Source organism: Microtus ochrogaster, linkage group LG4, assembly GCF_000317375.1.
Source record: "Microtus ochrogaster isolate Prairie Vole_2 linkage group LG4, MicOch1.0, whole genome shotgun sequence".
In the NCBI taxonomy this organism is placed as follows: domain Eukaryota; kingdom Metazoa; phylum Chordata; class Mammalia; order Rodentia; family Cricetidae; genus Microtus; species Microtus ochrogaster.
The window spans coordinates 49,208,049-49,222,567 of NC_022030.1; the positions used below are offsets into that span (position 1 = coordinate 49,208,049).

Below are 14,519 nucleotides of genomic sequence, written 5' to 3' on the forward strand. Positions count from 1 at the left end.
GAGGGAGGGAGGGAGAGAGAGAGAGAGAGAGAGAGAGAGAGAGAGAGAGAGAGAGAGAGGAGAGAGATTATCCTAAGCAAAAAACATACAACATATATCACTCAGCATTTCTCTTTCTACTCTGGGAGAGCAGTTGGCAGCACTAGGAAGGCCATGCCTCTGTCTATTCACTGCAGACATAAGACACTTACAGAGTACCCTGGGCCTCAGTTTCCTCTTTGGGTAGGAAGCTTGAGGGAGGATCCAGTGCAGCTCCTCTGTTTGTGTGGTCTTAAGGGCTATCCTTTCAACCTTTCTCACCATTCATGGGGTTTCCAGTAGCATCTTTTGAAGCAAGGTGAACTGAGACATCATTTCTATTTCACTTGCTTTACTGCTCTCTGGTAGGGTTTCACCTGTGTCTAACTGGAACATTTAGATTGGTAGTCACCTGTGGTCAAGAATCATCCCTAAGTAGCCTTGAACCCCACAGAAAACACATTTTCTATCCCATAATACCTTCATTCATTATGTAGCCTCTAGAGGGGTTCTGGGATTGATCCCGTGTGGGCTCGCTCATCAGATTTGGGACATTTAGTTGCTTCTAGAGGAATACTCTCTTAGGTGGTCGGGCGACTTTATGTGAAATGAAAAAGGGCCTTCAGTCATCTTGGCTGGGATTTACATGTGACAAAGTGAACATGACAGGCCTGTGAATGGGAAATTTCTCTTCTTAATTTTTTTGGAGCATGTAATTGCTTTACCACTCGTTTGCATAATAGTCGAGTCTTATAAGAATGGGTGAAATTGGGTGTCTGGCTGCAGAGTGGTGGGCTGGATCATCCTTAGAGAGAGCGAACAGATCCTGTCTCATAAATGGCAGCAGATTGAAATCATACCAGATTGGCAATTAGTTCTCATCTGAAAAAAAAAACACACAAAGAAACCAACCATGCTTATTCTGATGGCTGTGAATCAGGTCTGTCAGGTGCTCTATGTTCAAGCTTCAATTTTAGCTTAGGGCTCCTAGGGCTTCTGACGGCACTTTAATACTAAATAATAAAATGTCACCACTGAGTAATTGCTGAAATGTCATCTCCCAGTGACAGTTTTAAGTGACAGGCCACTCTTTTTTTTTTTCTTTTTAAATTGCAAATTGAAATCTCCCAGAGGCTGGAGAACCGAGGTCTTGGAAATATTGTGTGTATTCGGTGTGAATGTGTCAAGGGCACACTGTGGCCATTGCAGGTGGAGCCACGACATCTCATGACTAGGTACAATGGTGGCATCTTTTAGACGGCATTTTAGAGTCAGTGCTGCAGATAACCAGCATCAGCAGCAGTGGCCGACTGGAAGGAATTGGGTTCAGCTTTCTTCTGAGGGGTTTGGCTTCCCAATGCACTTGAATGAGCACTCCCCATATGCTTGTTTGATTGTCACCACCCCCTCCCCACGCAGGTGAAGCTAGCTTAAAGAGCTGAAAGTGTAAGCCATTAGAGTAGCTTGTGTGCAAAAATACATATCAAATTAGAATTTTAAGATAATGTCTGTCATGACTGTAATCTCAATGGCAGTCATTTAGACTCCTAGACCTGGGTAGGGTGTTGGCCACATTTCCCAGCCAGTTCTTCTCCACCAAAGGGGCAGTGAACCAATATCATCCAGATAGCAAACTAAATAAAATAAGGCTCCTTCCAAATAAAGTCCTGTTGCTCTTGTCCTTAGAAATCATAGGACTCAGACGCTGTTTTGTTTCTGTTTTTTACATTTGCCTCATCTGTAGGCTGCCTTTCTGCTATGTGGCTTGTAAGACCCAGCAGGTGTCGCTTGCTACTGTGTTTTTCAGGGTTGACCACATCAGTATTCAGATAGTACCACCTGTAAGCAGAATAAAGATGAACCCTAATGGTTAGGATATTCATATCCTAATTGAACAGCAACAATGAAATTAACACACCTATAAGGATAGGACGTCATTTGTCTTGCTAATGAGTGTCTGGATACATTCAGATTCTGGGATAAGTCCAGTGGGCAACTTTTATCGCTATTAGCCAAGGGACTTCCTCTGGTTTATTGAGACAAAGACAGGACTTGTGTTGACATGCTGGGATCTGTTCCAGCTCCTTGTTCATGAAAGATATGGATTACATATGAGCAGTATGCATTGTGTAGGTCCCAGTCATGTGACATCCTTCCTCTTTCATCCTCCAAAATGTGCTGCCTGTTTTTATCATTTGGTCCCCAAAAGGAAGAAATGAAGGAAGGCTTGTTTAATCATGTGCCTCTTTGTTCATGGGAACCTGCCTCATTCTTCAGAGCCTGTCCTCTGCAGGGCAAAAAAAATCCCACAAATAAAAACAGTTGTAATCTACCTTGAAATGCAGATGGAATAAAGAATGTGGGAAGAGTAGAACAACCACTGATATCTTGTCTATCACTTTTAGGTAGAACCTGGAGTTGTTAGGAGCTGGCCTACTGCACACAGCATGGAGTCCTATTGATTCCTGCTGGACATCAAGATAAGCATGATGATGTCAGACATCGCTGAGATGCCATGGCAGAGTAAAATGAAACAAGACCACATCAGAATTTTGTCTAAGACATAAAAAGATAAACATTATCCTGGGCCTGTTAATACATGCTCATCATCCTTGCTACTTGGGGTGCTGAGACAGGATGACCATAGGTTCAAGGCTTGCCTGGGTGAACAACTGAGATCCTGTCTCAAAATGAAAAGGCAAAGAGGTACTGGAGAGATAGCTCAGTGGTAGAGTGCTTGCTTAGTGTATATGAGGATGTAGGCTCAAGCTCCAGGAATAAAACCAAACAACCCAAGGTAGCAATAACCATGTAACAATAAGATGCTGAATATTATCTTTGCTCTGTTTCTATTGTCAACTCAGTTGCCAGTTACTTCCTCACCAATTACACACTGTGCACACTGAATTGTCCAAAGATTTAAGGGTTACTCAGCATCTTGAACATTATATTTTTCGATTGAGGAGATAAAGAGTTAAGGGCCAGGGGCTGGCTAGAGCTTTGTAAGGGAAGTACTTCCTGATTCATCATTCTTTGTGGAGTGAGGCCCATGGCTGTCATCTCTCTGACCTTGACTCTCCTACATGGGGGATGATACAAAGATTGAATGTAGCTGCTCAGGGCCCAGAGCCTCTGCTGCCTCAGAATAAATAAGAAACAGGGTTAAATGGTCATCTTTATTCTTTGAGGGTAATAAGGACTGAAAAATGAAGAATTTCTCTGGAGTTTCTGAGTGCGAGGTGTCTTTGTAGCTCCCTCAGATGAGCTCATCAAATTGAGAGTCATTAGCCATACAGACTTGCTCTGTGAAGTGGGGCTTTGACCTTAACTGGGCTGACTGTGTCTTGAGCTGCTTCCATCTCTTGAGAATTCACTTCATCTAGATGCTGTGCTAAATGTCTGACGTGTTTCCTCTTAAAGAAATCGAGGTATCTAGAGTCCAGATGGCAGGAAGTGGAGGTAGTGGAACTCTCATGTTCATTTGTATTGGCTCGATATTACAGGCTGTTCATGACCAAAGGCTAGACTTCTTGGAAGCCTAGTTGTGGAACCCTGCTCCCACATTAGTTGTGATCTCGGCCTCTTCAACTCTTACTTTGGCTGAATGATTACAAGAACAAATTCTCAGACTCCTCTCTCAGCATTGCCCCTGAAAACCTGGACTCCTGGACTGAAGGCAGCCTTGATTGTGGGTCAGTGAGTGACTCTTAGACAAAGTTCTTCCATCCCAGTGCAGAGGCTCCTCAGTGTAACACTACAGGAAGTAGTACTCTTGTGAGTAGTTAGGACCACCTCCCCCCCACTTCCTTCCTGTCTTTGCTTCACTCTGAAGATCCATCTGTGAGCTGCTTTGAGCTTGATGTCAAGGCAACCTGGGTTGGGAATTTGTGACTGTATTTAGCTTGATGTCTACTGGGTTCACTTAAATACAGGAGCTTGTCTTTCTATGACTCAGAGGCTACAGACACAGTCACATGACAGATGCACTGTCTATCAGCTTGGGGAGTTCCTCTTGACTGGCATCTCTCACTTCTGGGGTCTTTGATACCTACTCTTAATTTCTCTCGTCCTCCAAATCTCTGAAAGTCTCCTGCATTGATTACTGTGAAATATGGGTACCCTAGGTCTTTTTCACATCTTCTGGAAATGCCACGGTCTCTGACATATTCTTTTCTCTTCCTACTTTTGTTGCTTTTAGTCTTCTGCCTTGAGACAGCTTTGATGTCCCAAGCTGCCCACAATCTAGTCTCTGTAGAAATGATCATCCATCATTGTTAATAACAGTGGCTCTTCTGGAACTTGGAACTTTAGCTTTGGAGACCCTGTAACAGTGTGGTATCATTGGTGATATCCATCTTGTGATTGACTCTAGCCTCAACCCCAGAGTTCATATTAGGTAACAAACATGAATGTTGTTCTGCATGTCCTATTTTTCCAGTCTTCTAGCTTTCAGTATTCTTGAAGAGTCTTCAGTGGTTGGATTTGTACAAAGGTCGAGGAAAATGCCCCACATTTCCCTTATTGTTTGCCATTGTACCCCATAATTTTCAGTTTGGAAAGCTCACAGTAGCTGCCGGTGCATCTACAGACTTCCCTTTGTTTTAACAAAGATTCAGAGCATTCGGGTTCACCTGGAGAAGACTGACAGATGGCCCTTCCCTCCCTCTCTCCTTTTTTTCTTTTAATTGTAGCCCACCCTCAAATGGCGAGTACAGGACACTGTGATGCTCTGAGCTCTCACTCAGTACCTCTTGGGTGACACCACAGTCCTCTTTTTTAAACGTCTACTTGGCTTTATAGGAGTTGACTAACAGATTCTTTAAAAATTTGTATTTATTTTACTTGTGTGTGTGTTTAGGTTGAATGCATGTCTGTGTATATCATGCATGCCTGGTGCTCATGGAGGTCAAAGAGGGTCCTGGGTCCCTGGAACTGAAGCTATGGATGGTTGTGAGTTGCACTTCAGATGATGGGAATTGAGCTCAGGTCCTCTGGAAGAGCAACCAGTGCTCCAACATTTTGAGCCATTGCTCCAGCTCCTGGACTTGTCTTTTTTTGTTTATTTGTTTGTTTTTGTTTTTTTAAGACAGGGTTTCTCTGTAGCTTTGGAGCCTGTCCTGGAACTAGCTCTCGTAGACCAGGCAGTTTTCAAACTCACAAAGATCTGCCTGCCTCTGCTTCTAAAATGCTGAGATTAAAGGTGTGTGCCACCACCGCCTGGTAACTCCTGGACTTAAGTCTTAAAGATAGGTTTAATGTGCAAAACAATCCCACACCAGTTTGGATTTAAAGGGGTATTTATTTTAAGGGTAAAACTTACAGAACACCGACAGCCAGGAAAGGAGTCTAGTTGCTGAGCAAAACCACCACTAAGGAGAAGACTAAAACCCCAGGTCACATCACAGCCACTGTCAAGAGCAGAAAGAAATGAACACCTAGTGCTCAGCCAGCTGAGTTCACTCAGAACACAGTTTGCAACACCCTGCCTAGGAACTGGGGCTGCCCATCCTCGGTTGGGTCTTCCTACATCAGATAATCCCTCACAGACAAGCACACAGGCCAACCGCTGCAGACATCATTCCGAGATTCTTTCTGTCCAGCTGATTCTAGGTGGTGCTGAGGGGACCATGCAAGCCAGCCTGTCGTACATGGAGAGGCCTGAGCCCCACCCTGAGAGTTTCTGAGTCTCAGGAAAACCTAAGGACATGCGTTATCACACATTCTCAGGGGAATCTGTTGCTTGTTGGCCTAGGAACTGTGCCACGAGAACCTCTACTACAGTGCAGTAAGTGGAGACACATCAAGGTATATATATGGGCCGAGTAGCACCACCTTAAATTCTTGGGACTAAATGTGATTTGGATTTAAGATCTTTTTGATTTTGGAATATTTGGAGGCACATAATGATAAATTTTGAGGGTTTATCCAAAAAATAATTTTTAAATTTTTTCCATACTTCTATAGGAGACTAGAAATCATCTGATGTAATATTTTGTAATAATTATGTACACTTTGCCTCTAATGCATCATGAGGTTAGGTGAGAAATTTTTGACTTGTGCTATCATGCTGACTCTGGGAATATTTCATTTTTTTTGGAGCATTTCAGATTCAGATTTTAGGATAAGGTCCTCTCAATCCATTGACAAGGCAGTTTATTAAAATGAAATTTATTTAACTGTGAAATAAATGAAAAGCAATTAATCTTTTGAAAAAATGCTCCAATGCCTTAACCCTTCACAATTTGTTTATATCTATTATATATACTTATGCATATACATAAAATTGTGTGTGTCTACATGTCATCTCCTGGTTCCTTGCACTACAGCCTCCATCATTTGTTCTCTGTGTTGGTCCAGTCTCTTAGCTGGACAGCCGGAAACATCTAGCATGGGAAACCTTTTTCTTCTTGGGTTTCCCCCCATCTTTGCCTAAACCATAAGCCAAACCTCATCGAAATCATCTTTCAAATCATTTGAGCAGTACTGTCTCGTCAGGATTAGTACTTAGAGGCATTTCCATTGAAAAGGATCTTTTTAGAGCCTATGGGTGAATAGTTTGCTTTAGGATGAGTAATGTTCATTGCAGATATCCTATATTCAAAGGACACATTGGTGAATTCAGTCATGAATGGTAGTAAGGGAATATTTGAGTATCTAGTTTTGTTCTTAAAGGGAATAGGATTTCTTCTTTAAATGCAATTTGATTGGTTGACCCTCATATTCTGGCACCATATAGTCTTCATAAAAGACATCCTTTTATGGTGCCTCTGTGATTAAATTTTAAAGATCTCCCCCTCCCACTATGTATCCAGTTTAGATTGTAGGTAGAATCCACCCTCTAGTGGCCAAAAGCGACACGAAAAAGTCATAAGAGAATAAAAGGGGGGGGGGAGGGGATTGTAACCTAGTTCTGAATGCAATCTTAAGAGAATTCTTTTCAGGCCAATGTTTACGTCAACAGATTGCTAGAAAATTCTCAAGATGACGATCAAGTTTAAGATGAACCGCCTGTACATAGCAAGCACTTCTGTATGGCAGGCGCATGGCAGAGCTCACTTGACTTTTGATGCTCTTTGTAACCACGGCTGTACCACCCACATGTCATCAGCGATGTCATGGCTGACATGATTCTTTGTTTGTCCTTACATGTGTTTGGAAGGAGAATTCTGCTTGTTGCTATAAATAGATTGCTGGTGGTTTGTTCTAGTCCAATGCATTTCTCCTTCAAATATGATTTATAATTTACACACTTAATCTAGAGAAACTTCTGGGTTTTAAACAAAAATGTCCCCGATGATTGACTAGTATAATTCTTGTTTTTAAAAGCATTTTCTTTATTAGTGATCCCTTTTGGTGTGGTGGCTGCTTCCTATGTCTGAATAAGGCTTGTCCTTTGCTTTATAGACTTTGAGAGTTCCCCTCACCCCATCTCTTAAAAAGTCTGTAATGAAGTCAGGCCTTTTCTTGGTATTTCCTATTGTCTCGCAGTTAAGCAGGAATTAGCCATAGAATGTGATCATTATTTCCTTCGTAACATGAAGCAGCACTTAAATTTGCCATGCTATATAATATCAAGAAAGTGGGGATGATAAAATCCTTCATATTACATAAATAGCATACTTCTGCTATGGATAATTATAAAATTTGAACATGTACACTTAAATATATAAGACCAAACAACCATTGTCAGTTTTGGAAAATGCATATTTGCTCAAAGCAGACATGGAAAAAGAGAATTCTTCTGCATTTATGAATGCACAGGTTACTCTGCCCTAGGATTTTCTTAGCAAATTTAATTCATCAGTGTGACCAGGCATCTTCTTTATTTACTAATCTGTGTCTTGAGGAGCATAAAATGAACCATTATAAAGAGAAAATGCAGAATGTACATTCGGGTATTGAGCAGTGATTCAAAATTCTGCTTCCCAGTGGGAAACCAGATCCATCTGGAGGTTACTCTCAGGTGACAAGGCTGCAGAAAAGTGGGCTTTGAGAAAGTCAAAGGTAAAAGCATGATTCGTATTAGAAAAGTCCCGGCCTTTGAGTTGCTGGTTTGTGAGCTGGGCCAACCAGCCGGGCACTATGGAATGCTGAGCTAGTATTATCTGGTGTTTTTTTTTTTCTTTTTAAGTGAGGTTGTGTGTGTGAGTGTGTGTGTGTGTGTGTGTTTGCTGCCTGTGTGATGTGGTGTTTTAGAGCAATGTCATCTTTCAGCATTCAGATACTCAGAGCTTTTACAGTATTTGTGAACCTGCTACTCTTTTCTGGAACATGACACCTAGGGTATCTGTTTAGATAATATCTGTACTTTGGGCCACATGACCACATAGCAAGTGGATCAGGTGCTTACTGCATGGCAGACATTGTGCTAGGTGCGCTCCTGTGTCAGAACCTCATGGGCAGGGTCAAGTGCATGTCAGCTTCACTGTTTGGCAACAGAATCAGAATTCAGCACACTTTCTCATGAAAACAAACTCATTATTTTCTTCTCAGATCATCTGATTTTCCGAAAGAAACTGTCAGTCCCTTTTGTTAACTTAAAGTTAGCTTCTAGAAAGTGCTTTGCGTGCCTTCCTGCTCCCTCACTCTCTTCAGCCACTTCCCACTAATGGATTTGACTGTGTTGGGAAGTTTGTAGAGCAGAAATTGGCCTCAGTAAATGCACCCTCTTACAGCCCTCAGAACATTCTTGTGGAAGTTCAAGCTAAGACCAGGCAGGAGCCTGGGGTGGCCCTCACTCTCTCTCTCCTCCTCACAGTCTGCTCATCACTAGGTGTTTCTGGTTTACCTTTTACATAGCTCTCAGCAATGCCCCGGCACCACCCTCATCTTTGTTGGGATTTCTGGTCATTGTGGCAGCCTCCTCAGTGGTCCATCTCCTCCCGAGTGTTTAAAGAAATGCTCTGCTCTGTAAAGGAAGCCATCACCCAACACCTCTCAGTACCCCAGGGCTCCCTGCCGTAAGTTATTTTCACTTGAAAGCTCACAGACCCTCTTATTAACAGAGAAGGATTATATATCTCTTAACTACCATGGGTGAGGTGGAGGAGTTGATCTTCTGAGAACTGGCCTAGACTTGAATCTAAGTCATAGATGTTCCATTTACCTGCTCACATGGAAAAGAGGGGAAAACTTAGTATCCTTGAAGAAACCTCCCCATGTCTCGCTGACTGCCACTTGACTGCAAAGTAAAAACACAGAAACAAAAAAGCTCTTTCAAGCTGCCTTTGCCCTGAATCCAGGTGGAGCTGGGGCCTAAACAGCGAGTCTTGGCCTGATTGCACTGAGCCTGTGGCTACTGGGTTTAGGTGATCTCATCAGGTTTCTTCCTGTGAGGCAGGAGGAAGCATGGATCGCCCCCTGCTTCCCCAAGGTGACAGTGATGGATGAGTTGCTGGGATTTGTCACACAATGTGTGAAAGCCATCTGGCTACAACCCGAGCCTCAGAGTTTGGGATTTTTCAGGGGGTGACAACATGACTAGCCAGGCAAGGAGAAGAACTAGGGAGTAAACAGTGTGGGCGGCAGCCATCTTACGCTGGTGTTTAAATGATGTGGAGCCTGTGGGAGTGAGGGGGGGGGAAGGTAAAGAACTGGCCATGGGAGGTCTTGCTTCCCAGTGGAGTGAGTCCGGTGAGCACCACTTCAGAACAGAACTGCAGGTGTTTGGGAGCATTTTCTCTCTCTCTCTCTCTCTCTCTCTCTCTCTCTCTCTCTCTCTCTCTCTCTCTCTTTCTGAAACTGTAAGCAAGCCTCCAATTAACGCTTTCTTTCCTAAGTGTTGCCTTGTTCATGGTGTCTCCTCGCAACAATGCAGCAGAAACTAAGACATGGCTCCTTCTTGTAGCTCGACATGTACCCCAGCCTGTGTGGTGATTTTGTATTCACGTTCATGACCTGTCCTTTGCCTTCATTTGTTTTTCTCCTTGTCCAGCTTCTCTGGTAACGCCCTCCTACAGACTTGCCTCACTCATCCTGGAGACATCTCTTCATGCAGTCAACTTGATAACCAAGAGTTCTCATCATATCCAGGCTCGTGGCCAAAAGGCAATAGACTTCTCAGTACCTCAGAACCACCAGTAGGGGTGCTAGACTTACTCTTGCCATAACCCCATTGGTTGGTATAAACTTAGTTCCAGATGAATCCAGTGTCCATCTCATGTTGTGGACCAGCACTGCTGGGGAGCATCATCCAGGGCTGGTATTATAATCAGATTTCAGTGGCAGATGCAGCCTGGGGACTGATGCTCAGTCTCTTTTTCTCTGATAATTTCTTGTTCTCCCTTTGCAACAATCTGAAACCTTCATGTCCCCAGCTCTCTTCAAATCATCCTTACCTTAACGAATCTAGGATGGTTGCTTTCAAAATGAACTTCTGCCCTTCGGACCATGACTGGAGACGGTTGGGTCATCACCTCTAGTGTAAGAATGCTGCTGAGATTCAGTGTGTAGGAGTCAGGGCTGTGCCTGACACCCTACAATTTACAGGAAAGTGCCCAATAGTGAAGTGTGATAGGCTCCAAAATATCAATACAGCACCTCATTTCCTGCCCCCACTAATATTTGCATCTATTCCTGAGTCCCCAGTGGATGGCCTGACACCATGTGCCAAACTCTTTCCAAATGGTCACCCTTTGGTGTCTGCAGGACATGGTTCCAGCACACAAATATAACATCCAAGATCTGGAGATGCTCAAGCCCCTTGTAGAAAATAATATTGTATTTGCACACAATCTACATACTCCCTTTTGTGTATTTAAGCCTTCTGTATTTGTTTTATGCTTCCTAGTATTATGTAAATAGTACATAAATGCTTGTTTTGCTGTATGATTTAGGGAGAATATAATTCTGTATATGTTTAGTCAAATACAACTGTTCTTCCAAATAACATTTAACTGTGGTAGGCTGAGTCCCTGGTTGTGGAACCTACAGACATAGAGGACAGGGTGTACTATGGGTTCAGTATGGGTACGCTGGGATGATTCATGTCCCACATGGGGTAAAGAGAGATGGTACTGAGAAGGGCATGTGGTTTATGACTTACTTAGATGGTTTACTTCGGTAACTTCTCATGTAAAGTTTACAGGCCACAATTTACTGTAGGCCAATGAGACTGCAAAAACCAAAACTTGAGATAAGGGGAGAGTACTGCAGAGACACAATGAAGGAGCCCTGAAAGGGGATCTTATGGGTGAATTGTATCCCTTTCCAAATTCATGTTTGGAAGCTTTGACTCCAGTGTGATTATCTATGGAGACAGGGCCCTTGAAGAGGTGAAGAAAGGAGTTGTGGGGACAGCTCATGTATGAAGTACTCGCTGTGGAAACACAAGGACCTGAGCTTGGGCTCAGAACCTACCCAATGGCTCACACAGCGCTGGAGGTTGCTGGCCAGTTAGGCAACACTGTCTCAAAAAAAAAAAAAAAACCCCAAGGTTAACGGCACTGAGGAATGATATCTGAGGTTGATCTCTAGTCTTTGCACACATATGTAAACATGTGCATGCTATACAAACATGCACACACATGAACAGACATGGAAAGAGGTCATTAAAGTTCAAAAGGGTCCCAAGGGTGAGGTTGTAACCCAGTAGCTATAGTGGAATACCCCAGCAGTGTTTGTTGGCAGGGACAAGGCTCTGTGACGATACAGCAAATAGTGGCTACCTGTCAGCTAAGGACAGATCCACCTGATGCCCTTGTTCTTGGACTTCCATTCTGTAGAACCGTGAGAATTCAGTTTCTGTTATTTAACCTATCCAGTATGTGTTGTTTTGTTATGGCTGCCCTAGCACGTAGACACACTAGACAATGTATTTTGGGAAAACATGGGGAAGCAGGAAGAGCACATAGGATTTAATGTGTGGTCACAATCAACTTCTTTACCCTTAACTTCTCGCTTTTAAGTTGGGACTAGTTATGCCCTTTTATGGTTGCTTTGTTCTGGGTACAGGGTTTCATTAGGCCCACCCTGGCCTCGAACTCACTGTGTAGGTGAGGATGACCTTGAACTTTTCATCTTCCTGCTTCTGCCTCCCAGTGCTGGGATTATTGGTATACACTGCTGTACCTGGTTCATGTGGTACTGGGGATGGAATCCAGGGCTTCTTGACTGCTAGGCAAAGCTCTCTACTGACTGAGATACATATTTCCTTTTGGGTTTTGATAAAGATTCAGCAACACATGCAAAGGGACCTGTCTTAGTTACTATTCTACTGCCATGAAGAGTCACCATGACCAAGGCAGACTATAGCTCAGAGCATCTAATTGGGGCTTGCTTACTTTTTTGGAGGGTTAGTATACAACTATCATGGCAGAGACTGTGGCAGCAGGCATGGCACTGAAGCAGTAGCTGAGAATTTACATCATGATTTCCCTGCAGGAGACAGGAAAAGAGAAACTGGGCCTGGTGTGGGCTTTTGAAACCTCAAAACCCACCCTTAGTGACACGCCTCCTCCAAGAAGGCCACACCTCTCAATCCTTCCTAAACAGTACACCTCCTCGGGACCCAACATCCCATTGCATGAGCCTTTGGGAGCCGTTCTCGTTTAAGCCACCACAGGGCCTGACACCAAAGCAGGCACTACTCACTTGCTACTGGGCTTGGAGAACCTTGCTATGCAGCTTTGTGTCTGGGGCACCTAGGACTCTTGGAATGTCATAGGCACATGTGAGCTGTCGGGAGCATTTTGGATCCAGGAACACTGTTCTGACTTGGTGGATTTCCATCCAAGACATGCCTGGCATGGCTGTGAACACTGCAGCTACAGCCTTAGCCTCCTGTTCTAGTAGAGGAGGAAGTGGTAAGTGCTCAGTTGATGATTGCAGACACTTCCAAATGGTAAGATGGAGATCAGTGTAGAATATTGGCTTCACATTGCAAGGCTGGAGTGATGGCTCAGTTGGGAAAGTGCTGGCTGCTCGTACTTGAGGACCCAAGTTCAGACCCTCAGAACCCATGTGAAGAGCCAGAAACAGTAAGCAACAAGTGTCTGTAGACTAAGCAGGCAAGGGCAAGACAGGCTGATCTCTGGAGCTCACGTAGCATCCAGTCTAGCTGATCAAGTAAGCTCCAGGTTCAGAGACAGACCTTGTCTGTGGTGCATACATGCACACACACACATGCACACATGCATGCATGCACAAAGTTACACTCTCTCCTGGGGTTCTGCTTCATTCCCATGAGACAGGGTTTCTCACTGAGCATGGAGCTAGGCTGGTGACCAGTAAGCCCCAGTGAGCCTCCTGTCTCTGCCCCTGCTCCACTGTGCCAATGTCACAAGTGTGTGCTGCCACAGTGGGATTTTTTTTTAAAATGTGGGTGGTAGCATCTGAACTCAGATCTCTATGCTTGTGTAGCAGATGCCCTTATCTACAGAACCATCTCTCCAGCCTCTTCTATTAAAAAAAAATTCATTGGACTAGCCATTGTTGTGGGAGCTGCGGTGGGCTGCGTTCCCGCCCAGCTCTGCATGGCTAGCTTATGCCCCGAAATAATTACATGGAAACTGTATTCTTTTAAACACTGCCTCACCCATTAGTTCCAGCCTCTTATTGGCTAGCTCTTACACATTGACATTTCTAATATTCTGTGTAGCACCACGAGCTGGTTTACCAGGAAAGGTCTCAACCTGCAACTGTCTGGAGTGGAAGAATCATGGCGACTGCCTGACTCGGCTTCTTTCTCCCAGCATTCTGTTCTGTCTACTCCACCTACCTAATTTTCTGTCCTATCAAAGGGCCAAGGCAGTCTCTTTATTTAACCAATAAAATTAACACAAAACAAAAGACTCTCTCCATCAAGCCATAGTTTTCAAACCCTGGGCTTACTGCCCCAGGTTAATTTGTTTGCTTGAATTAATTATCAGTAGGGGGTAGCTGCCTCATTTCTCAGAGCCCCTGTCTTTTGGAAGGAATGCCTTTAAATTCAAACAGTACAACTTAGGTCTCTTTGGCAGCTAGTGTAAAGAGTGCCTTGACATTTCTGTAAAGGCATTTAAATGTTACTGTCTCTGAAGAAGCAATTTTAGAATATGAAACCTTTACCTCCACCCCCACCCGGGCAAGGAAGAAAAATATCTCCAGCTTAATTATATCTGTGAAATAACTTCCACGTTTGCTTTTCATGATGCTACTGGAAGATAATGGTGCTCTTTGCAAATTACAAAATAATTATGGATAATTTCATGAAACTTGCTTTAGATTTGTGTAGATGTAAATGACACCTCACTTTACAGGACAAGGGTATGTGCAGAGTCACTTATTATCCTTCCTGATTGATAAAAGATCTGCTGGAGAGCAAACAGTTGGAACAATGCTACCCAGTACGGTATCTCTTGGGCATATAAGGTCCTTTTGGTAGGTGTGGGGTCAAACTCAGGTTCTTTATGCAAGGCAAGTGATCTTCCAGCTGAGTTATAGCCCTCATAAAAGTTTTTTAGGAAAAGGAGTCCAAAGACACTGAATGCTCTCTCTCTCTCTCTCTCTCTCTCTCTCTCTCT

The 14,519-nt window shown here is 43.6% G+C and overlaps 1 protein-coding gene across 1 annotated transcript in view; it reads left to right on the forward strand.

The window, feature by feature from the left end:
• Positions 1-14,519, forward strand: part of Dner (delta/notch like EGF repeat containing) — a 303,919-nt gene that overhangs the window by 236,946 nt on the left and 52,454 nt on the right. The gene's annotated exons all lie outside the window — the stretch shown is intronic.